Source organism: Schistocerca piceifrons, chromosome 2 (assembly GCF_021461385.2).
Source record: "Schistocerca piceifrons isolate TAMUIC-IGC-003096 chromosome 2, iqSchPice1.1, whole genome shotgun sequence".
Classification (NCBI taxonomy): Eukaryota; Metazoa; Arthropoda; class Insecta; order Orthoptera; family Acrididae; genus Schistocerca; species Schistocerca piceifrons.
The window spans coordinates 772,853,480-772,880,777 of record NC_060139.1 but is presented as its reverse complement, the minus strand read 5'-3'; positions in this window follow the sequence as shown (position 1 = coordinate 772,880,777).

The following is a 27,298-nucleotide window of genomic DNA, read 5'->3' as shown; positions in this document are numbered from 1 at the left end:
AAGGAGTCCAAAGAGTTTTACTATTTAACAGTAGGCAGTGTGACCTCCATTTAACAATAAACTTTAACAAATCGCCAGTCCTCTGATGACACATATCTCCCGAAATTTAGAATTCCTTAGCAGTCTTTTAGTGACTGTAGCGCACGTTCAGATTAAAGCTGCTTAAATTAATGGAAATGATGTTAATATATTTCTAAAAATAATAGTCAAAGTTGCTGAATCTCTCTTGTAAATGATGCATCACTTGTTTCCAAGTCGATTGCTTCATTATGCTTAAGACATTTTGTTTGTTGTTCATCCATATGCTGGTCACAAATGACTTTTTCCTAAATTCTTTCAAATCTGTCGCGTTTCGTTTTCAACATTTCTTGGCATTCATTAATTTTTGTTACACAGTAGCCAAGATCGTAAGCTCGGACTTGCAATACATCAAAGTTTGAGAAAGAAAATATTTGAAAAAGTATATAGAACGAAACTGAAACTAATGTCTTGCATAATGTTGTCCAGTGCACGAGCAGCAGTATAGGTTCGTCTCAGAGGTCTAGTCTATCGTAGATACCTCGAAAAAAAAGGTGCTCAGTCTTTGGAAGTCACAAGTTACACCCCTATGTAAGCAGAGCAGCAGAAGTAATACACAGAACTACCGTCTAATAACCTTGACATCCGTTTGTTGCAGAATCTTAGAACATATTCAGAGATAAAATGCAGTGATGTATTTCGAACAGAACGTTGACCTTGTTCATACTAACTAGCATGGATTTCGCAAACACCGATCATGTGACAACAAACTTGACATATCCCACGTGATATACAAAAGCCATAGATCAAGGCAATCAGGTAGCTGCAGTATTTCTCGATTTCTGAAAACCATTTTACTCAGTACCACACCTACGCTCCTTATCAAAAGTTCGTCCATATGTGGTCTCAGGCGAAATTTTGTGACTGGATTGATTAATTCCTGGTACAGAGAGTACAGCAAGTTATCGTGGATGGAGAGCCATGTAAAAGTATAGAGGCAGATTCGAGTATACTCCAGGAAAGTATGCTGGGTCCTTTGCTATTCATTTTATATATTAATGACCCTGCAGACAATATTAACAGTAACCTCAGAGTTCTCGCAAACTATACAATTATGTATACTGACGCACTGTCTGAAAGAAAAGGCACAAATATTCTGTCAGATCTTGATAAGATTACAAAGTAGCGCAAAGATTGGCAATTTTCTTTAAATGTTGAGCAACGAAAAATAGTGCATTTCACACAACGCAGACTAAAATATCGTGAATCACAACTTGAATCGGTAAAATAATACAAATACTTGGGCGTAACACTTGTAAAGTGGTCATGTCATTTTGATTTTTGTATGTCATCGATGTGCACGTCAGAGATAGAGCAAGTTAGGTTACTGTTAAACAATCTTTGGTCTTGTCGTGATACAGTCTTGGCTTCTGCACAATCTGATACGTTCTTAGTTGAAGTGTGGTAGGTGATGGACGTATTCAGTTATGCCGTGTGGACTCGTGATTGAATCTGCTAGAAGAAGAAAGGACAGTAAGGATGGGTTTGATGTGTTCAATGAAAGGTGAAAGCAATGTAAATTTTGTATAATATGATTGTGTTAGAAGAGAAGAAGCTTGAGGCAAGACTGCAGCACTGCGCATCAAGGAGTGATTATTGTCAGCTAGTTGATTCGCTCAGAGCTGAGAGATAGACCACACCACTTCCCTGGATTAACATATTAATTGATTAAGCTGTTTGATTTTCATGGAAGTTCTCTGTTAACTTTGTACTCATTTTAAATCATTGTTCGCTTTGTTAAGCATAGTATTGTTCAGGCCAATGTTATGTGTGAAGATCACACAAAGTATTACACTTTCTTTTTGAATATATACTTCATTCAAAAATCGTTGTTTTGGCGTATCATTTCATAGGAATTGTTGCTCTCCCCACCACACTGTTTGTCGTTACGCATTACCACATGCAGTAGTTTGAATATGTATTTAGAAACAGAAATATAGCTTAGCCATTGACTGCTTGCTGTTTTCTGTTGTGCTTTCGAGAAATCTGCAACAATGTTGTCAAGACTCGAGGTAGGTGAAAATTGGTTCACTTCAGCTGCGCATTTTAGATAAAGACAACTTGCATGCATATCAGTTTCAGTTCAGTCCATATTAGGTTCTGTTTAGTCAAAGACTCAAACGAGTTTAAGTTGGATTACAGTTTGTGGGGACATTGTTTTGGTAATACGTAGACTTTTATAGAGTGAAAGGTAAAGCTGAGCTAGATTTCAGACAGAAACAAATATAATGAGGAGGTTACGCACTTTGTAGGGATACGAAATAGAATGAGCACATACGATTAATTGTGAATAAATCAGGTGAGTGATAGACTTCGCTTTATTGGCAGAATACTGGGGAGATAGCTTACAAATTAGTAGAGTGACCCATCCTAGAATATTCTTCAAGTGCATGGGACTCGACCCAGATAGAACTGAAGGGAATACTGAACGAATGCAGAGAAGGTCAGCGCGAATGGTCACAGGTTTGTTTATTTGCTGTAGAGTGTAACAGAGATGTTGAAAGAACTGAACTAACAGACTGTTGAAGATGACGTAAACTACCCTGAGAAAGCCTACTTACAAAGTTTTAGGAACCGGCTGTGAATGATGACTCTAGGAATGTAGCACGTCCCTTACATATCGCTCACAAACCGATCGTCATCGACCGATGACCGTAGCAGTCTGGTCACTTCAATCCCACAAACCAAACCATAAAAAAGCATCAGACTAATTACAACACTCTCCGAGGCATTTAAACATCATTCTTCCCGCGCTCCATGCGGGAAAAGAACGGAAAAAGCCCTAATAAATGGTACAACGGGACGGGACGGGGTGTAAGCATCGCCTTCCACTTGGCAGTGGATGTAGATGCGGATGCAGATTTGTTAATCTACGTAAGGAGTGGTATTAAAGTTATGTTTCTCTTAGTTTCGACGTTGCTTCCAGTTTGGGCTTGGTAAGCAGAGCTTATCTCTCGTCCATCGAATAAACACCACTTTACCCAGCTCACCTGTGTTATTTATGATTTAGAATGATTTTTCCCTGCCTTTTTAAATGAAATTTGATATAATATCACTCATTCTAACTTAAGCAATCCGGAATTCGTGATAATTTGAATCATTTTCTTTCACTTGCACTTTGAGCAGGCATCATTCAAGGCAGGCGCATTTTTTTGTAATATAAAATGTTGAACAACCCTTCAAAATCCTTCAAAACGTATGGAATAATCTTCTGTGCAATAAATAAACAAAGTTAAACCTTGAAGGAATAGAGCATTCAGATTGCCAGATTGCGTGGTTAAAGATGAGCATTTTGACAATCAAATTGAGAATGAGGACGACGCAATGAACCGGACACAACGAGATTCCAGTAAAGGAGAGGAAATTTATGACCTCAGACCAGTGCTCAAACTGTCAAACGTTAAAAAAAATTGGACACACTTACCAAATTTGCTGACTTTATTCCGAGTTATCAAAAGTATTACCAAACACTAAAAAAGATAAGACTATTGATAAAATGACAGATTATAACTGAGTCTCAACCAAAGCTAAGTTCCTTTCTTAACACATTATCAACAGATACTAGCGATGAAAATTTTGCCATGCCATCAATATTTGGCAGAAGTTCCTCTTTGTTTATTGTGGACCATATTCCTGCATGTCGAGAAAAAAGCAGTAAAAAAACTTGTAAAGTAGGTAATACTCAACGGTAAACGTAGTAATTAATTTTCGAGAATTGTGTAGACTTTCATTACAGTAACGTACAGTAATGTATACCTATGGTAGTGTATTTATCGAACTTGTTTAATGTAACCGTTGAATATGTATTGTCACTTAAATTTACTTCTGTTGTAATGTATTGTTATATCGTCATACTAGTTGCTTTTAAATTAAATTTACTTTACCGTAGTTCACATACTATTACACTTTATCTAGTTTTTCATTCGTTAAATACGCTACGAAGAGTGATCAGCTGCCCCTCTTGATGTGTTTTTGCAACCCACAATGCCTTCAAATAGTATGTGCAAGATTTTCATATCCACTTGCTCGCTTCATGGAAACTACTAGCCTCACAGAAAAAATGAAGAGGACTTTTTGCGGGAAATTTGATGTAGTTAAATTTTTTACTAGGTTATGTGTTCGCTAGAGGTCTTATTCTTCGAATTATTCAACAAAAACGTACAATAGTGGACTTCAAACGCGTATTTCTTGAATGATTCGAAAATCGTGAATTTCAGCGTAAACGAATCCCATCGCAAAGTTTAACTACATTAAATTCCCTACAAAAAAATCCTGTTCATTTTTTCTGTGTTTTGCGTGTAGTGAGAGAGTATAAAATGTCGTGTAATGTGTTTGAAGGCATTGCCTGTTGCATAAAACCCATCTGTAGGGCAGCTGAATAACCCTCTTATGTTATATACTTCCTAATTACAACTTTATAAACTACAAGTTTGCCCTCGGGAAATAATATATCTTCAGAAAGCCACCATGTTAAGATGTAGATGGTCTCGTGCTATATTGTATGCCAAATCAGTATGGAACTTCGGCTAGCCCAGGTGCGTTTTAAGGCAGTGGAAAACATGGCCACTGTTCAGCTGCAATACGCCCTGCAAGAAACAGCCGTCACTGTGTTCCGGAAAGAACGACAATATCCTGGTGGATAAAGCAATGGCGTGAGACGGGTTCTGTGAGCAGCATGAGTAAGTTGAAATGAAATTCGAACTCCAGAAAAAATTTGATGAATTCGTGTAGCTGTGAAATGAAGCCCATAACTATCTGTTCGTCGTCATTATAGAACACTGCAAACCTCTCACATGGTTTACAGAGGATTGTCAAAAAGGATTTAAAGTTTCTTACTTAGAAGCTGCAAGTGCCACGATAGTCACGGCTGGGAGATAAAAGAGTGTAGGCGCAATTTCTGTAAAATATTACTGGACGGAATCGCACAGGATGGCGCATTTTTGAAAAATCTTGTGATGTGTGGTGAGGCAGACTTTCTTCTGAATGGGTTTGTCAGTAATCAGAACTGCCGATATTACTTGGACATAAACCAGTACCTCATTCATGAAAATGTCCAGGATAGCCTAAAGGTCGTGCTCTGGTATGCTTTCGGACAGTCCTTTGGGGACACATTTCTTTTTATGGAAAATAGCTGGCCAGTATCAGTTATAAGCGGTATGCGGCCGTGATTAATAATTTCTTTATTCCACAGGCAGAATTTCATCTGAAGTGGTAGTAGAGGGGCTACCTTCTTTCTGAGCCATCTTGTGGGTTGCCTACATCAGGAGAACGTATGCACTCAGGGGTAAACCTATTGTTCTCTTAAGTGCTTTTCCATGTCAACCTATTGTTCTCCTTTGAGTGACAGGTACTTAACATATTGTCCTGCTAAGTGCTTTTCCACGCCATTGCACTTAACCTATTGTTCCACACCCCCTACCACACCCCTTCCCCCTCAGGACAGGGATTATGGCGCATTTTGTTAGTGTGGGTTGCATACATCACGAGCAGGTATGTACTCAGGGGTGAACCTGTTGTTCTCCTTTGATTGACAGGTACTTAACTTATTGTTCTGTTAAGTACTTTTCCAAGTCTAGGTGCTTCAGTCCAGAATCACACACAGCTGCTACAATCCCAGGTTAGAATCCAGACTCAGGTATGGATGTGTGTGATGTCCTTAGGTTAGTTAGGGTTAAGTAGTTTTAAGTCTGATGACCTCAGATGTTAAGTCCCATGGTGCTTAGAGCCATTTGAACCATTTGAACCTTAACCTATGGTACCCCTGCCCCCCCATCCCTCCAACCCCCTCCTCACTCGCTGCTACAGGTACACTTTTGGGTCTGAGTTACTGGAACAGACCCCCTCTCACTCTTTTGAATTTAATTGACCACTTAATTGAATTGATCAATTAATTAACCTCTTTGATGGGAAAATGCCATGCCCCATGACACACCCCCCTGGTGGGAAGTTCAAATTCCATCAGAACAATGCAACCTCTACTAACTTAGGAACATAGGTGGAAGATAGGTCACATTGACTACTTAATTAAGTTGATCAATTAATTAACTTCTCTGGTGGAAAAGTGCCAGCCTCCCCCCCCTGCCATGCCTCCTCCCAGGTCGGAAATTCAAATTTTGTCAGATTTTTGTGAGTGCTATGCCTACCTGGACTTAGAATGAAATAGTTTAAGTCACCACCATGATCATCAACCGACTACGACGTCCCCTTACCAACCCATGTTGGTGGGCTAATGTGTACTAACGTGTACTAAACTGCACAGTGCATGCCCTCATCTAAGATGTTGGCCGTGACGTCAGTTGATGATGCAAGTGCCACACATCCCCCCCCCCCCAGCTGGAAGTTCAAATTTCCATCAGGACAATGCAACCTCAATTAACCTAAGAAAATGGCGGGAAAAAGGGCACATCCACTAACCTAAGTCATCCAACCACCACCTCTTCCTAGGAATTGGCGGGAAAAAGAATCAGGTGATCGATCATTTGGAGGCAATTCGACTGCTCTGTGTGGAATATTTTTTAAACAATTTAGACAATGTATGGAATATATGGAAATGGTATATTGTTTATTTATAAAAAAATGATCGGTTTGTGGGGGCTGGATTTTTGTGTTCATCGTTCTTGGCTGTTTGGAAGCATGTAGCTCTTGCAAGAGGCAGTTACATGGGGCAAACATTTTGCATAACCTAATGTTGGGCATTCAGAAGGATGTAGGTTGCAGTAGGTACTGGGAGATGAAGAAGCTTGCACATGATAGAGTAGCATGGAGAGCTGCATCAAACCAGTCTCAGGACTGAAGACCACAACAATAACAACAATGTTGGGCACTGTACTCTGGGTGTCTTAACCTAATATTTGGGCCCTTGTTGGATTTAACCTATTGTTCTGTTAACTAGTTTTCCATGTCACCCCATTTCCTTAAACTATTGTACCGCCTTTGATACCAAATTAAGTAATCGGTTATGTCCTCTCACCATTGTCTGGTACACGTTTCGAATTTCACCTGCTTTTCTACGCCATTTCTGACGCATTCTCCTTTGTCACACACCCCCTTAAACTATTGTACTGCGTTTTATCAAAAATTTATGCAAATTAACGTAATGTTCAGCACGTAATCTGCTGTTCTGCTCCATGTCACCCACTCACGCACTGCCTCCCATTAACTACTGTACCACTAGCACCACATTGATATAAAAAATTTATACAAATTAATGAAATCAGTATTCTTCACATGTATGGGGTATTCTTTCTTAATTCACCACATCCTGTTGGTTGGTGAAATCGATGGAATATAGTTTAAACAAAAGATTGCTAGTAAAAACCACATCCCGCCACTCGATGCCTGACGCCGACGCAACTTCCACTGCTGCCGCCGCCGTAAGCCACTGCTGGTGGCAAGCCAACGCGAGCCATCTCTATCACACCGCTGCAGGTGAAAGCTGGGTCTATTTTCGTGTATGCAGTTAGAGCTGTTGTTTTCTATCTACATAAATGATCTTTTGGATAGGGTGTATAGCAATATGCGGCTGTTTGCTGATGATGCTGTGGTGTGGTGGTGGTGGTTGTTGGGGTGGTGTACAGGAAGGTTTCGTCGTTGAGTGACTGTAGGAGGATACAAAATGACTTGGACAGGATTTGTGATTGGTGTAAAGAATGGCAGCTAACTCTAAATATAGATAAATATAAATTAATGCAGTGCTTGACACAGTCACGTCGATTAAATATTTGGGCGTAACATTGCAGAGCGATATGAAGCGGGACAAGCATGTAATGGCAGTTATGGGGAAGGCGGATGGTCATCTTCGGTTCATTGGTAGAATTTTGGGAAGATGTGGTTCATCTGTAAAGGAGACCGCTTATAAAACAGTAACACGACCTATTCATGAGTGCTGTTCGAGCGTTTGGGATCCCCATCAGGTTGGATTGAGGGAGGATATAGAAGCAATTCAGAGGCGGGCTGCTAGATTTGTTACTGGTAGGTATGATCATCACGCGAGTGTTGCGGAAATGCTTCAGGAACTCGGGTGGGAGTCTCTAGAGGAAAGGAGGCGTTCTTTTCGAGAATCGCTAATGAGGAAATTTAGAGAACCAGCATTTGAGGCTGATTGCAGTACAATTTTACTGCCGCCAGCTTATATTTCGCGGAAGGACCACAAGGATAAGATAAGAGAGATTGGAGCTCGTACGGAGGCGTATAGGCAGTCATTTTTCCCTCGTTCTGTTTGGGAGTGGAACAGGGAGAGAAGATGCTAGTTGTCGTACGAGGTACCCTCCGCTACGCACCGTATAGTGGATTGCGGTGTATGTATGTAGATGTAGATGTAGAATTCTTCGAGTTTCATACTGACGTCACAGAACTCCAAGCCGCGCTGTCGCTGGTGCCATACTCGATGACGCACAGCTGTGGTATGGTCCACCACTGAGAGAGATGTTCCAAAGCTTCCCACAACAGTACAAGGTACATTGTTCCTAGCGATCCTTTCGCCATTGTTTTCTGCAGACGAGACTTTCAGCAGTAAAATTACACTCCTGGAAATGGAAAAAGGAACACATTGACACCGGTGTGTCAGACCCACCATACTTGCTCCGGACACTGCGAGAGGGCTGTACAAGCAATGATCACACGCACGGCACAGCGGACACACCAGGAACCGCGGTGTTCGCCGTCGAATGGCGCTAGCTGCGCAGCATTTGTGCACCGCCGCCGTCAGTGTCAGCCAGTTTGCCGTGGCATACGGAGCTCCATCGCAGTCTTTAACACTGGTAGCATGCCGCGACAGCGTGGACGTGAACCGTATGTGCAGTTGACGGACTCTGAGCGAGGGCGTATAGTGGGCATGCGGGAGGCCGGGTGGACGTACCGCCGAATTGCTCAACACGTGGGGCGTGAGGTCTCAACAGCACATCGATGTTGTCGCCAGTGGTCGGCGGAAGGTGCACGTGCCCGTCGACCTGGGACCGGACCGCAGCGACGCACGGATGCACGCCAAGACCGTAGGATCCTACGCAGTGCCGTAGGGGACCGCACCGCCACTTCCCAGCAAATTAGGGACACTGTTGCTCCTGGGGTATCGGCGAGGACCATTCGCAACCGTCTCCATGAAGCTGGGCTACGGTCCCGCACACCGTTCGGCCGTCTTCCGCTCACGCCCCGACATCGTGCAGCCCGCCTCCAGTGGTGTCGCGACAGGCGTGAATGGAGGGACGAATGGAGACGTGTCGTCTTCAGCGATGAGAGTCGCTTCTGCCTTGGTGCCAATGATGGTCGTATGCGTGTTTGGCGCCGTGCAGGTGAGCGCCACAATCAGGACTGCATACGACCGAGGCACACAGGGCCAACACCCGGCATCATGGTGTGGGGAGCGATCTCCTACACTGGCCGTACACCACTGGTGATCGTCGAGGGGACACTGAATAGTGCACGGTACATCCAAACCGTCATCGAACCCATCGTTCTACCATTCCTAGACCGGCAAGGGAACTTGCTGTTCCAACAGGACAATGCACGTCCGTATGTATCCCGTGCCACCCAACGTGCTCTAGAAGGTGTAAGTCAACTACCCTGGCCAGCAAGATCTCCGGATCTGTCCCCCATTGAGCATGTTTGGGACTGGATGAAGCGTCGTCTCACGCGGTCTGCACGTCCAGCACGAACGCTGGTCCAACTGAGGCGCCAGGTGGAAATGGCATGGCAAGCCGTTCCACAGGACTACATCCAGCATCTCTACGATCATCTCCATGGGAGAATAGCAGCCTGCATTGCTGCGAAAGGTGGATATACACTGTGCTAGTGCCGACATTGTGCATGCTCTGTTGCCTGTGTCTATGTGCCTGTGGTTCTGTCAGTGTGATCATGTGATGTATCTGACCCCAGGAATGTGTCAATAAAGTTTCCCCTTCCTGGGACAATGAATTCACGGTGTTCTTATTTCAATTTCCAGGAGTGTATTTTGCGCAGATCGCTGAATTGCACTGACAGTTAAACACCGCAAAAGTTATCTACAGATCATCAAATACATACAAGACTCACAAGAATATTGAAAGCCAGGAAAATATTTTCCAGTGTAGCTACAATTAAATATTATAGTTGCTGCTACAGTCTGACGCCGATCGATGTACAGGTAATGTCTCCTCTTGTCAGCTATTTTTCTGAAACAAATGTCAGTATCTACAGCGAACTCTCGCAAATTGCTTAGTGTCCCAGAGATATTTAACGAGCGCTTTTGTAGAAGTTTTCGTGATGTCTCGGCTTGTATGCACAGAAATTCTTGCCCTAACAAAACCTGTTTACGAAAATGGCCCATAATAACGTGGCATCCCGTCCATCACGTGTTACCTTTCCTGCTTTCAACACACGCAAACGTCCTCACTGCTAAAAGCCTGTGCATGCGCGCTAAAACACCGGTAATCATAAAAGCATTTTTGTTGTTTGGAAAGAGAGCACTCTCTAAGCACAGACGGGGAAATCAGAACAATTACGCTAACAGAATTCAAAGCACTGTCTTACAGAAGAGAAAAAAAGGCCGAAATTTTCGGTATCCTACAGCTACAAGTATGGAGATGTCCTAATGCCACAGTGGCGGATGGGTGTCGGCATCCCCGCCAGAGATGGATGGTATGCTTCAACTTGTCTTTGAACACTTAATTTCTCAGAACTTTCCATACATACCTTGTCTCCATCTTGTTCGAATCAGTTTGTAGACACACCTATGTGCCGGCACAAAGGCTGTCTTGTGAATTATGATCGGCTCTTATTGAATTTACCCGCCGATTTACTGAGGCCAGCAGTGTGGAACCACCGTCAGCCTCTTTTCCTTTTGCAGACGAGACTTTCAGCGTTTATTTTACACAGACCATCATATTGCATCGGCAATTAAACTCTGAAACGTGCCCTACATGTCGTCAAATACGGAAAGACTTTACTCGATTACAATGCTCGCCCACTGGGGACAAGAGCTTGAAAATTAGAATGTGAAACCGACAGGCGACCCATCATTGTATCACCACGTACTGTGTCGATGTAGTAAACATGCAATTCGTATCCTACACCATACAAAATCATCCCTCTTACATCAGAAAGGTTCGGTGAATCGAAGTCACTCTCAGAACTGATGTGCAAAGACTGGCCCATTTCCCCCTCGGTACAAACGTGCTACTATTTCTAGTCTGGACCTGCCTGCTTGCTTGCGTTTCTATACCCATCCCCAGACTCTGGAATTATGCGAAATATTTCCGCATCGTGCGCCATAATATTATACCATTTTCGATGTACTTCTAGATATCAAGCACACAGCAGTAGCCTACCGATCGCTCGTGCAACATAACTCCGAAGATAGAGACTGGAAACTATCTCTCTACAAACCCGAAACTTTACCACTTACCTGTCTGTGGGGACCTTTAGATGAGAACTCGAAACAGATAGAGGAAACTAATATTCCCACTCTGGAATAACGTTGTTTGTGATGTAACAGATTCCTAATCATCCCTACATTTTACATAGTCAAATAATCTGCTTCTCATGTCTAGAGGACTGGCAAACCTATCTTCCACATGCTAAATGCACACACAACAATCGATGTTCTCTCAACTAAATATAGACGCAAAATGTGAAGAAGCAGTCAACTGAACAATTAACATAGGAGGCGATAATGGCCCAGTGCGAACACATGTCCATGTTGAATCTTGTGAAATTTCCACGCGATCACGAAAGCTATCCAACACATACTAAGTATTGGTTCGCTATTCGATCGTCTAGAGGACAGTCCGGTTAAGACCTATACATTCCCACACTCCAACAGGTCTCTCCATTCCGAGGGCCTCTACCGTTAATGGGAAACATGAATCATCCCCCACACAGATCACCAGCACTGCACGCCAAGCACACACAGGTAGAATCATCACCCTAGGAAACCGCTCACATACGTATTTTATCCATGTACATACAACTAAATGTTACAATTGAGGTATCAGTTGAACGACATTTGACAATGACCAAAGTATCGGAAATACACCCTGTTGATGGCTGTGGTTCTGGAAATAGAAATAACACATACTTTATAAGCCTAATGCCCAAATGCGAACATATCACGCACCCTCTACTACTAAGTATAATACTTCACCAATAACTGATCGCAGACGATACAAAATAATACTGATCCAAAATCAACGATGGTTATTCGTGTCTCATATGTTTTCTTGCGAGTGCAACCACTGTGTCCTAGAAAGAGAGACGTAATCGGCCAGATGTTAAAAAAAAACCGATTGCAGCAACTACTGTATGTTACTGTCACAAGTGATCTTGGTTCTACAGGTGCACACAAGTATCCTTGTTACAAGCTATACTAGCTTTATAAATCGAGGTACAACATTACCTCTGGATGAGGTCGTTTTTCCGGACAAATACCGAGATGGTGATCGTAGGAATGTGTATTATGAGATTAAGACATAGCCCATGATGCAACCTCATGATAAAATTGCCGCATTTTAAAAGTGATTTGGCTAAGGAACGTTATATGTAAGCGGTGTTTGCTACTCCCTCACACCATCCTAGCTAGATAATTCTACTGTATTGTAACACATTCTGTCTTGATGCAATGTCAGAGGGTCGGTGATATATCTACTGGACTATGGGCAATGGTTGATTGAGAAGGATCACGAACAGTAGTAGATAGTGTCATGATTGAGGTCGTACACAAGCTTTTCAGATGTCTAATGCCATGCTCTCTACTACAAATGCTGTCTGGCATTTGGAATCGAGTCTTTCCATTCAATCTCCTACCTGCAATGGGTCCTTTAATGATTACAACCACTACTGAATCACATTTCTCGTTCTCTCATATCTCCAAAGCGGTGTGCTGACCACATATCCCTCCTATCCGCATCCTCAACTGAGGATGACACGGCAATCGGATGGTCCCGATGGGCCACTTGTGGCCTGAAGACGGTGTTCTTTTGCATATCTCCAAAAGACCCACGTTTCTCCGATCTATCTGCTACAGTAAAATTATTGTGTCGTTTTAGGTAGCCCCTATGCATCCTGCAAATGCCTCCTCAGACTCTACGCTACCATACCTACACCTTTGCGCACGTGTTCGTTCCAGTTTAAGTCGGAACTGAGTAGGGGTCAGAGGAAACTTTATCTACCACCTCCTGCAGTCCGTGCAGAAACAGGCAAAGCTGTGTTACTGCGACAGAAATGTGTTTTGACCATTGAACAGAAAAGAAGCTTGCTCCTGCAACATGAAGTAGTATAAAAGACAGACCCATCTCCATTCACATCTATCCCCCCAACATGCTATTTTCGTTGTTCTGTACCATCCATCACAGAAAAATTACGACCTATAAAAGCTCAACTAACTTCATGTGATAGATGTCTAGATAAGATTTTTACCACATCTCTCTCCTCCCATATATCGAAAATAAATATCGCGTGCGTGCCGGCATCGAGCACATGTGACGAGCCTATTAAATATACAGGTTTTGATAAATTGAACAGGCCAGTTTAATCACCTGTACTGTAGGAGGATGACCGTATCCCACAGACCATACTGTAAGCCGCAAGAGACGCTCCCTGTGACCTTGTCTCATTGTTTGAAACATTATTTTCTAACACGCCTTGTACAATGCCATACATTTTCTTTTTCTGCCACGACTTCGAGGTCTCTGTCAGGTCCTAAACTGACATTAACATGCTCTGACCCACGGCCTCTTGCGGAAAACTAGACATCACACGGTGTAAATAATTTTGTTACTGCGGCTCCGTAACACATGACACATGGTGGATGATTATAAATAAAAGACAGTTACAACATAAGGAAACTAGAAGAGTTTGGCTGCATTGTGGAGAGTTTCCAACTGATGTCCGAAAGTGATTGACGACCTCTATATTTAAAGTAATTTTCCACAATAACAGAGTATTTGATCGCTCCGCGACCTCCCTTAATTTCCCTGACCGTTTTTGTACTTGCTTCTTTCGTCTATCAACTGAAGTATTTCTTCGGTTATATATAGTTCCTCCACAGTAAGCTTCCGAGGACACAGTTTTTGTTTTCAACTTCTGTGACTGCCCTTGTTAGAGATGTCCAATCTTCTTCAACTGAACTGCCTACTGAGCTATTCAGTACCGCAGTATTTATAGCCTCAGAGAACTTGAAGCTTTTCATTCTTTAGTACTTCAGGATCCCCCTCCTTTGGGTAATGGTTGTTCCTGGCTAGTCTCGTGACGTTCACCCTACTCTTCGTTATTACTAAATTATGATCCGAGCCTATATCAGCCCCTAGGTGCACCTTACAATCCAATATCTGATTTCGGAATCTCTGACTAGCCACACTGTATTATAACTGAAATCCTTACGTACGTACAGGCCTCTTCCAAGTGTACCTTTTCCTCTTGTGAATCTTAAACAGAGTATTCGCTATTACTAGCTGAAATTCGTTGCAGATCTCAATGAGTCTTTCTGCTCTCTCATTCTCAGTGCCAAGCACACCCTTTCTTCAACTCCTCCCCCTAGTACCGCATTCCTACCACTGCGACTATAGGATTTTCATCTCCCTATCCATACTGAATTAATCGTTAAAATACCGTATATAATTCTTCCATCCCTTCTTTTTCTGCTTCGACGTCTGCATGTATACCTGAACAATTGGCGGTGCACGTTTGCTGACGAGTCTGATGAGAACAACCCTATCACTGAACGGTCCGCAGTAGCTCACAGTCTTCTCTAGTTTCTTGTGTATAATGATGATGATAAACTTTGGTTTGTGAGGCGCTCAACTACGTGGTCATTAGCGCCAGTACAAAGTTCCAATTTTTACTCGGTCCGAACTAGACACTGTCACGAATGGTAATGAGGGTGATGAAATGATGAGGAAAACACAAACACCCAGTCCCCGGGCAGAGAAAATCCCCAACCCGGTCGTGAATCGAACCCAGGACCCCGTGATCCAGAGGCAGCAACGCTAGCCACTAGACCACGAGCTGCATAACGAATTATGTTCTCATTTTACCATTTTCTGCTGCTGTTGATGTTTCCCTATACTTATCCGGTCAGAAATCCTTCTGTCCTTTCCATTTCACTTCACTGTCACTCACTCTACGTAAATTGAGGCTTTGCATTTCCGACCTCAGATATTCTAGCTTCCATACTACGTTCAAACTTCTTACATTCCACGCCCCGCCTCCTAGGACGTTTTCCTTTCTTAAGTTATTCTATCTTTTTCCCATGGCGGTCCCCTCACGGAGATCCGAACGGGGAACAGGTGCGGAATCTTTTGCCAATAGAGAGATGGAGAGATCATCATCACACTTTTATCAGTTACAGGCCACATGCACTGTGGGTAAGCGTCACTTGTCTCCAATGCAGTCGTTTCCATTGTCTTCTGCATCCTCATGCCGTTGATCATTGCTGATTCTTCTGCCAAGTACGATGTGCTCGGATTAAAAAGGGTGTAAAACAGGGACGAAGTCTTTACTGTTCAATCCAGACATCGAAGAAGCATTGACGGGAATAAAATAAGTGTTCAAGGGTGGGATTAAAATTAAATGTGGCTGCAGTGGGCGCAGAAATACTAATTTTTCACAATGGATCAATAGAAACGTGACGACTGTCGATTGGATAGCATTTCTTGTTAAACCAGGTCGATGGCTGGGTCCTTACACACCATCATCCAGGCGAATGGCTGCTTGGAACGTGCACCGTGCCTTAAATGTAGGACGGTGAGAGCAGGACTATGCTATGGGATACATTGAGTTGGGCCTCTAGTAGTACTCAAAGACACCACGACAGCAATGAACTAAGTGAACGTTATTGCGGGCCACCTGCATTTCTTTATAGTTGACGCCTTCTCTGATGACTACGACAGCTTCCAGCAGAATGACTCTCCGCAACACAAAGCTGCAGTGGTTTGAGGAAAAACTCACATTGATGTCCTAGCCAGCAAATGCCCCTGATCTGCAACCATTGGAACACATATCGGGCGCCAGCAGTGTGCCCTCAATCCACCGTCCCGTGATTTGCGAGAATTTGGTGACCTTAAAAAAAAATTCCAACACGTCATGTTTCATGGCATTTTGACCTGCTATCTTGTGACGTACATTGTATAATTGCCACTATCTATGTATTTGCCACTATTTATGTATTTCAATTCTTGGTTTCAATGTAATATTTTACGTAAATTAAGAACTTTATATCTCTGACTCCCTATGCCAGATGGCGCTTACTGTGTTACAACAAATTCTGTTATATTTGATGTCACGTTATTTGTACATTTTTCTTCTGTACTAGTCCAATAATATCACACCATATGATTTTACCCGTTGATTTTTGTTCTTACATGTTTTTTAAGTTGTTTGAAAATAACACACCAGCATATGTTGACAAGATGTAAATTTCCCCCTTTCTTTTTTGCTACGCGTTTTTAATGTACAATTTAAAAATTGAAACATTCAGTTAATGATTTGCAAGTGTACTTTGGTATTTTCTGGTAATCTCTTGCAAATAAAGTATTGTTAAGTCTTCACGTGACACACGCCACATAGAGGGCGTTCCAAGACCCTGTCAAACCGAGGTCTGCTGTATAGGTGAATGTAAACAGGAGCTTCAGTTATTGTGGTCGTTTATCAGTTTTGGTTAGTGATAACTTGATACCAGTGCCTATGAGTTTACTCTGTACACCACAGGTATGTTATTTCCAACAGTTGGTTTATACTCAGGTGTATTTGTGGTTTTTGTTTTTTTTATTCACTGATCGCTATGTGAAATTTTTAACTACCAGCACTGAAGGTGATCACTATGTGATTGAAAATCGATTTTGCTACCAATAAACAATGGTCGCTGTGCACACAGCACTCCATGGAGTCGCCGATCAATTTAGTGACCTGTGAGTAGAACTCTAGCACCACATACTTCTGGTAAGCTATCTGTGATTTGTAGAATCCATGACAAGCAGAATCGCTGCTGTACTATATTTGAAAAGTGGACCGCCGGCCGCTGTGGCCGAGCGGGTCTAGGCGCTACGGACTGGAACCGCGCGACCGCTACGGTCGCAGGTTCGAATCCTGCCTCGGGCATGGATGTGTGTGATGTCGTTAGGTTGGTAAGGTTTAAGTAGTTCTAAGTTCTAGGGGACTGATGACCTCAGAAGTTAAGTCCTATAGTGCTCAGAGCCATTTGAACCATTTTTAAAAGTGGACCAACATGCTATAAAAAAGGCAGTCATAATGTTTTGGCACATCGGTATATATAAAATTAAGGAACTGTGCTACCTAGGCGGCAAAATAAGCCATAATGGACGGAGCAAGAAGTACATAAAACCAGGCTGTCACAGCAGAAAGGGCATTCCTGGCCATCAGACGTCTGCTACTATTAGGCAAACGTTTTAATTTAAGGAAGAAGTTTCTTAGAATGTACACTCGGAGCACAGCATTGTATAATAATGAAACATGGACTGTGGGAAAAGCGGAACAGAAGAGAATAGAAGCATTTGAGTGGTGATGCTACAGATTGAATGCTGAAAATGAGGTTAACTGTTAAGGTAAGGAATGTAGGGGTCCTGCACAGGATCAGAGAGGAAAAGAATATGCAGAAAACACTGACAAGGACATGGGACAGGATCATAGGAAATCTGTTAAGACATCGGGGAATGATTTCGATGGTGTTAGAAAGCTGTCGAGAGTAAACACTCTAGAGGAAGACGGAGATTGTGGTATTCGTAATAAAAAAAAAGTAAATAATTCCACACTAGACCTCTGTGTCTGCACACTAATTATAGCCAGCCGATATTTGCGCAGAATTCTTGTTCTGCATAGTACAACGGTTACTTGTTATGTTATATGCGTGGTACAGGCTAATGTATCTTTAAATACATCAGACATATTTTTTGCTGGTGTCACTTCATTTAAAAATGTATGCACTTGTCGTGTGAGCTGAGGAAATTCAGATTCTGTTGCTTTCACAAGTGAATGACTGTGACTTGGTTAGTGTGTGTGAGGACTTGATACCATTTTTACACATAAGCATTTTTCTACCGTAAAGAAACAAGGAGTCCTTATGTCAGATGTAAATTAATAAAATGTGGGGAATCTTATTACATGTGCAAATAGTTAATAAATTTTGAGCGCTGTGTTGATGTGGTTTGCTGTCTTATTCAGAATTACAGTGCTATTTTTGTGGTCCAAACTCTGTTTGAATGTATATATGTATATTGATAACGAAGTGTAGTGTGTGATGAAATTACGTAAGAGGATGATTTTGTTGCAGCGGTTGAGCTTTAATGAAACATTTTCTTTTTCTCGTGTTTCAACTGAATATGCTTTTGCCTTTGCTTTCTTGTTGGATCCAACACTGCTGGAGGAGAACATATTTTGGTTTCTTGTGCTTTGATTGAAATTGAGAGTATTGGTGTCATTGCAAGGAGAATTTATGTTTTTACTTGGAGGCACAGAGAGGCCCATATGGCTACATTCTGATATAATGTTGCTTGTGGAAGCTGTACAATGTTGGTGTCTGGTCCGGAAGTAGATGAAAATTTTGTTGTAATTTATTGTGACAGAGCAAAACTTTCATTCTGTGTGAGATTGCAAACGCCTAGGGTATGTTTAGTGACCTAATCAGATTACCAACAGTTTATTACATATGGAAAGTAGCATCCATTTTTTGGTTTCAATAAGTATTAATGTGGAAATAAATTTTTGTTAGAATGTGCTATAGTGTCCATTACTGTTCGATGTAGAAGTCTTTATTCAGTTCTGGATGTGTAATAATCTTGTTACATTTTCATGTACCTAACCAAATGGCTAATTGCATTCAGTCTTACCACCTGTTCACTGAAGTGTGGTTTATTATGTTGTGTTCAGCTTTGGATTTGTAACATGTATTTTACCAGTGAATGATTTAATTGGACGTATTTGTGGAGCTCATTTGCCATTTTTCAGTGTAGTGTAAGGAATTAAGTTACCTAGTTACAGAGCAATTACCATTGGGTGCAGAGTGAAAATTCCCATCTCAATGACTGAGCAAATTTATACTTGGCGGATAGTTGAGTTACCCTCAAATACCTTGTGGGTGCTGAATACATTGGAATGCTAAATTTTTGTAACTTTTCTAGATTTATTTAATTCTCGTAAGTCGGTTTTGTTTAGGCCAGTGAATCAAACTTTATTGAAAACGGACACCTGATATGTTTTCTTAAGAAGCTGCAAACTAAAGGTCATTTTTGATACAACAAGTAGATCAGGAACTGTGATGCCTAATTCGATTTGTTTTAGTATTATACCAATGATTTATTTAATTACAGACATTCTTAATGTAGTTAGACATAAAACTAATTGTTAACAAATTTTTGCTGCTATAGTCTTCAGTCCAAAAATTAATTTGATACAGCTCTCCACTATGGTTATCTTGTCAAAGTATCTTTATTTCGTATAACTCCCAGATAGTAAAATTCATTTGAATCCTGTTGTTGTTGTTGTTGTTGTCTTCAGTTCTGAGACTGGTTTGATGCAGCTCTCCATGCTACTCTATCCTGTGCAAGCTTCTTCATATCCCAGTACCTACTGCAGCCTACATCCTTCTGAATCTGCTTGGTCTCCCTCTGCGATTTTTACCCTCCATGCTAACCTCCAATACTAAATTTGTGACCCCTTGATGCCTCAGAACATGTCCTACCAACCGATCTCTTCTTCTTGTCAAGTTGTGCCACAAACTCCTCTTCTCCCCAATTCTATTCAATACCTTCTCATTAGTTATGTGATCTACCCATCTAATCTTCAGCATTCTTCTGTAGCACCACATTTCGAAAGCTTCTATTCTCTCCTTGTCCAAACTATTTTTCGTTCATGTTTCACTTCCATACATGGCTACACTCCATACAAATACATTCAGAAACGATTTCCTGACACTTAAATCTATACTAGACGTTAACAAAATTCTCTTCTTCAGAAACGCTTTCCTTGCCATTGCCAGTCTACATTTTATATCCTCTCTAGTTCGACCATCATCAGTTATTTTGCTCCCCAAATAGCAAAACTCCTTTACTACTTTAAGTGTCTCATTTCTTAATCTAATTCCCTCAGCATCACCCGACTTAATACGACTACATTCCATTATCCTCGTTTTGATTATGTTGATGTTCATCTTATATCCTCTTTTCAAGACATTGTCCATTCCGTTCAACTGCTCTTCCAAGTCCTTTGCTGTCTCTGACAGAATTACAATGTCATCGGCGAACCTCAACGTTTTTATTTCTTTTCCATGAACTTTAATACCTACACTGAATTTTTCTTTTGTTTCCTTTGCTGCTTGCTCCATATACAGATTAAATAACATCGGGGAGAGGCTACAACCCTGTCTCACTCTCTTCCCAACTGGTGCTCCCCTTTCATGCCCCTCGACTCTTATAACTGCTATCTGGCTTCTGTACAAATTGTAAATAGCCTTTCGCTCCCGATATTTTATTCCTGCCACCTTCAGAATTTGAAAGAGAGTATTCCAGTCAACATTGTCAAAAGCTTTCTCTAAGTCTACAAATGCTAGAATTGTAGGTTTGCCTTTCCTTAATCGATTTTCTAAGATACGTCGTAGGCTCAGTATTGCCTCACGAATTCCAACATTTCTGCAGAATCCAAACTGATCTTCGCCGAGGTTTTTTCATCCGTCTGTAAAGAATTCGCGTTAGTATTCTGCAGCTGTGACTTATTAAACTGATAGTTCGGTAATTTTCACATCTGTCAACACCTACTTTCTTTGGGATTGGAATTGTTATATTCTTCTTGAAGTCTGAGGGTATTTCGCCTGTCTCATTCATCTTGCTCACCAGATGGTAGAGTTTTGTCAGGACTGGCACTCCCAAGGCCGTCAGCAGTTCCAATGGAATGTTGTCTACTCCCGGGGCCTTGTTTCGACTCAAGTCTTTCAGTGCTCTGTCAAACTCTTCACGCAGTATCATATCTCCCATTTCATCTTCATCTACATCCTCTTCCATTTCCATAATATTGTCCTCAAGTACATCGCCCTTGTAAAGACCCTCTATATACTCCTTCCACCTTTCTGCTTTCCCTTCTTTACTCAGAACTGGGTTTCCATCTGAGCTCTTGATGTTCATACAAGTGGTTCTTCTTTCTCCAAAGGTCTCTTTAATTTTCCTGTAGGCAGTATCTATCTTACCCCTAGTGAGATAAGCCTCTACATCCTTACATTTGTCCTCTAGCCATCCCTGCTTAGCCATTTTGCACTTCCTGTTGATCTCATTTTTGAGACGTTTGCATTCCTTTTTGCCTGCTTCCTTTACTGCATTTTTATATTTTCTCCTGTCATTAATTAAATTCAATATTTCTTCTGTTACCCAAGGATTTCTACTAGCCCTCGTCTTTTTATCTACTTAATCCTCTGCTGCCTTCACTACTTCATCCCTCAGAGCTATCCATTCTTCTTCTACTGTATTTCTTTCCCCCATTCCTGTCAATTGTTTCCTTATGCTCTCCCTGAAACTCTGTACAACCTCTGGTTCTTTCAGTTTATCCAGGTCCCATTTCCTTAAATTCCCACCTATTTGGAATTTCTTCAGTTTTAATCTACAGGTCATAACCAATAGATTGTGGTCAGAGTCCACATCTGCCCATGGAAATGTCTTACAGTTTAAAACCTAGTTCCTAAATCTCTGTCTTACCATTATATAATCTATCTGATACCTTCTAGTATCTCCAGGATTCTTCCATCTATACAACCTTCTTTTACGACTTTTGAACCAAGTGTTGGCTATGATTAAGTTATGCTCTGTGCAAAATTCTACCAGACGGCTTCCTCTTTCATTTCTCTCCCCCAATCCATATTCACCCACTGTGTTTCCTTATCTCCCTTTTTCTACTCTGGAATTCCAGTCACCCATGACTATTAAATTTTCGTCCCCCTTCACTACCTGAATAATTTCTTTTATCTCATCATACATTTCATCAATGTCTTCATCATCTGCAGAGCTAGTTGGCATATAAACTTGTACTACTGTAATAGGTGTGAGCTTCGTATCTATCTTGGCCACAACAATGCTTTCGCTGTGCTGTTTGTAGTAGCTTACTCGCATTCTTATTTTCCTATTCATTATTAAACCCACTCCTACATTACCCCTATTTGATTTTGTGTTTATAACCCTGTAGTCACCTGACCAGAAGTCGTGTTTCTCCTGCCACCGAACTTCACTAATTCCCACTATATCTAACTTTAACCTATCCATTTCCCTTTTTAAATTTTCTAACCTACCTGCCCGATTAAGGGATCTGACATTCCACGCTCCGATCTGTAGAACGCCAGTTTTCTTTGTCCTGATAACGACATCCTCTTGAGTAGTCCCCGCCCGGAGATCCGAATGGGGGACTATTTTACCTCCGGAATATTTTACCCAAGAGGACGCCATCATCATTTAATCATACAGTAAATCTGCATGCCCTCGGGAAAAATTACGGCTGTAGTTTCCCCATGCTTTCAGCCATTCGCAGTACCAGCACAGCAAGGCCGTTTTGGTTATTGTTACAAGGCCAGATCAGTCAATCATCCAGACTGTTGCCCCTGCAACTACCGAAAAGGCTGCTGCCCCTCTTCAGGAACCACACGTTTGTCTGGCCTCTCAATAGTACCCCTCTGTTGTGGTTGCACCTACGGTACGGCCAACTGTATCGCTGAGGCACGCAAGCCTCCCTACCAATGGCAAGGTCCATGGTTCATGGGGGTCCGTGGAAAATCCTTTGTTTCCATCTACAATTTTTAGCCCCATTCTTAACTCCACATATTTCTTTCATCAACCAAATTTGATGTTATATGGAATCTGCGCTGCAGCTGTAGATTAAGTAAGGAAGTGTAGGAAGAGAGCAATCAGTCGCAATTCCACTGGTTTTTACTATCCAGCAGATACTTCTTTTTGTTTCCTTCTTCTTTTTCTCTTACCAAAATCTCTTCATTCCTTGGCTGTGCTCCTGTTTCATTTGTTCTGTCCATGTTTTGCCTGCTCTCTTCCTTGTTTTTCTTCAAAGTCTGTGTTCATAATTTTATTTCTGAATCTGTCTCTTCCATTTATCATATCTGTGCTGATCCCTTCTTGTTATAGGTCTTCTTCTATTTCTTGAAACAGTTGGTGTTTTTCATTGAACTATTTACCACATCAGAAGTACTCTTTGTGAGTTCCTTGTAATTCATTACATGTATATGTCCACAGAATGTTTGTCGGCATTTTAAGATAATGTATGTGAACCTGAGTGTGTCTTCGTATAATTCTTTGGTTGGTCGCTTCATCCATATACCATCTCTGTGTACTGCTGCAAAAAAGTTTCTGAGGATTTGACATTCTATTCTTCCTGTCTCTGTGCTGCCTGATGCTCCAATTATCGTTGTTTCTCCTTGTGTTTACCATGTTTGCAGTTAGAATTGTTGGATTTAAGATCCGCCAGTTATGCAAAACATCGTTTTTTCGAAGTTCTCAAACATGTTTTAGCAATACTGTGCCATCATCAGTGGGTTTCTATTTTATTTAATCTGTAATGTAAACAATTTTACTAGATGATTACAAAAGTAAGTAGATATTTAGTTCATACAATAATTCGTTTCTTTTTTTAATGCCTTTACACTTGGTTTCTTGGTTTTTCAGGACTACTTGTGTATTATTTGTTACAGGTAGCTAGTGATCTGCAACCAAACGATGTTGATGAGGAATTTTGTTGGCAGTAACCTATCATTTTATGCTCTCAACGTAATTTAGTTTGTTGCGATATTTCGCGCCTATATTTGTTTTTACTTACGTTTTTGAATAGTAAGCCCTTTTATTGTCAGCATCTTGGTGAGGTGTTCTGAAGCACAAGTGAATACAACACGTAGTTTTGCAAATAAGGTCGTAAAAGCACTTGACACTTCACTAACACACATTGTAACTGTGGTTGCTGTGTGTCCCAGCCCAGTCAGTGTTCATTTGTTCACCAGTGAGTTTGGCGACAATTTGTAATTTTTCTTACATTTTATCTGTGTGTGTGTTTTCTGTACACGTCTTAGCAGCTTGTGTTGTCTTTTACATGGAGTTCCTTTTGTGTGTAAAATGGTGAGTCTTTGCAGAGTGTATCGTATGTGTGCGTGTGTGTGTGTGTGTGTGTGTGTGTGTGTGTGTGTGTGTGTGTGTGTGTGTGTGTGTGTATGTGTGAATAGACTTTTTAGCTGATTGTATTGTCGTTTTTCTAAAGCGCCTTTAATGTGTTAAATTGTGCACTCTTGGAGAGTGTAGTGTATTCATTTATGATCTGTTTTCCTTCTGCTATTCGAGTTCTAAGGCCTCCGATTTTTTTTCTAATTAACTACTCACCCGAAATCGATGAAACTGGCGTTACTTCTCGACGTAATCGCCCTGCAGACGTACACATTTTTCACAACGCTGACGCCATGATTCCATGGCAGCGGCGAAGGCTTCTTTAGGAGTCAGTTTTGACCATTGGAAAATCGCTGAGGCAATAGCAGCACGGCTGGTGAATGTGCGGCCACGGAGAGTGTCTTTTATTGTTGGAAGAAGCCAAAAGTCACTAGGAGCTAGGTCAGGTGAGTAGGGAGCATGAGGAATCACTTCAAAGTTGTTATCACGAAGAAACTGTTGCGTAGCGTTAGCTCGATGTACGGGTGCGTTGTCTTGGTGAAACAGCACACGCGCAGCCATTCCCGGACGTTTTTATTGCAGCGCAGGAAGGAATTTGTTCTTCAAAACATTTTCGTAGGATGCACCTGTTACCGTAGTGCCCTTTGGAACGCAATGGGTAAGGATTATGCCCTCGCTGTCCCAGAACATGGACACCATCATTTTCTCAGCACTGGCGGTTACCCGAAATTTTTTGGTGGCGGTGAATCTGTGTGCTTCCATTGAGCTGACTGGCGCTTTGTTTCTGGATTGAAAAATGGCATCCACGTCTCATCCATTGTCACAAACGACGATAAGAAAGTCCCATTCATGCTGTCATTGCGCGTCAACATTGCTTGGCAACGTGCCACACGGGCAGCCATGTGGTTGTCTGTCAGCATTCTTGGCACCCACCTGGATGACACTTTTTGCATTTTCAGGTCGTCATGCAGGATTGTGTGCACAGAACCCACAGAAATGCCAACTCTGGAGGCGATCTGTTCAACAGTCATTCGGCGATCCCCCAAAACAATTCTCTCCACTTTCTCGATCATGTCGTCAGACCGGCTTGTGCGAGCCCGAGGTTGTTTCGGTTAGTCGTCACACGATGTTCTGCCTTCATTAAACTGTCGCACCCACGAACGCACTTTCGACACATCCATAACTCCATCACCACATGTCTCCTTCAACTGTTGATGAATTTCAATTGTTTTCACACCACGCAAATTCAGAAAACGAATGATTGCACGCTGTTCAAGTAAGGAAAACGTCGCCATTTTAAGTATTTAAAACGGTTCGCATTCTCACCGCTGGCGGTAAAATTCCATCTGCTGTATGGTGCTGCCATCTCTGGGATGTATTGACAATGAACGCGGCCTCATTTTAAAACAATGCGCATGATTCTATCTCTTTCCAGTCCAGAGAAAAATAATCGGAGGCCTTAGAACTTGAATGCACCTCGTATGTGGAAGTTATCCTCAATGGTCAGTTTGTTGTACAGGCTGTGGCTGGGTTTTAGTATTTTTAATTGTGTTTCTGTTGTAGTTGGATGGTGATTGTCGGCTATTAGGTGGTCAGCAAATGTGCTATGGGATCTGTTGCTTTTAAAGGCTCCGAGATGTTCTGAATATCTGGTTTTGAAGCTTCTACATGTCTGTCCTATTACACTGACTGGCAAGTGTTGAATGAGAGTTGATATATTCCTGATCTGTTAAATTTATCTGTGGGTGTTTCTTGTGTTCTGATCCTTTTCAGTGTTGTGTTCTCTGTCCTGTATCATATTTGGAGTCCCTATTTCTTTGATATGTTGCCTATTCTATGTACGATCTTGTTACTGTAGGTGAGTATGTGCCATTACATTTTGTGTGTATGTTGTTGGTCTGGTGTCTTATGTGTGGTCATTGTTTGTCTTCTAAGTTGTTCTGTGTTGGGTGAGGACTTGTGTGTGTGCGTGTGTGCAGTATGTTCATTTTTGCACTGTTTACGTATTTTTTTATTTAATTTGTCTACCATATGAGTATCATAACCATTTTCTACTGCTCCTGCTACTGCTACTGCTACTGCTGCAGCAACATCACACAACTAACCATTGACCCAACAGCAAGGTGTCAGAAATATATTCAACAGAGACTGAAAAACATCAAAACGACATTCTCAAAAGGCCAGGTGAAAAGGATGACACAGAGAAATCCAAAACTCCCCACCCTAAATTTCCAACCAAAGGTTCAGAAGTATAATATCCCATTAAGGCCCGTCATCGACTTCCAAAATGCCCCATTCTAACACCTAGCCCAACAGATGCACGCATAACTAAAATCCTGCACACCTTCAATAATAACAGAAACCTGGAAAACTCAAAGAATTAAATGGACAGAATCAAGAACATACACATACCAGACACAGCAACCCTCATATCATTTGATGTCATATCAATGTACACTTGTATTCCTGGAAATGAGAAATATCAGCATCATAACAAGAAGATTAAAACAATAAGGAAACATCTCAGAGCTATTAAAAGCAAATCGCCCACAATCACCGCCCAACTACAATAGAAACAGAATTAAGAATATGAAAACCCAGCCACAGCCTATACAGCAAAATGACCTTTGAGGGAAACTTCTACATACAGAAACAATAGCAGAAGGAAAACAGATCATAAATGAATACACTACACTCACATTAAACGTACACACACACACACACACACACACACACACACACACACACACGCATGCACACAAACACACACACACACACACACACACACACACACATGATAAATGGATACAATACTCTCTGCAGAGACTCATTGTTTTGCACACAAAAGGAACGCCATGTAAAAGACAACACAAACTGCTAAGAAGTGTACAGAAAACACCCACACACACACACACACACACACACACACACAGATAAAATTAAGCAAAATTCAAAATTGGCGCCAAACTCACTGGTGAACAAATGAACACTGGCTAGACTGGGACACACAGCAATCACAGTTACAATGTGTTTTGGTGAAGTGCAAAGTGCTTTTACGACATTATTTGTGAAAATACGCGTTGAATTAACGTGTGCTTCACAACACTTCA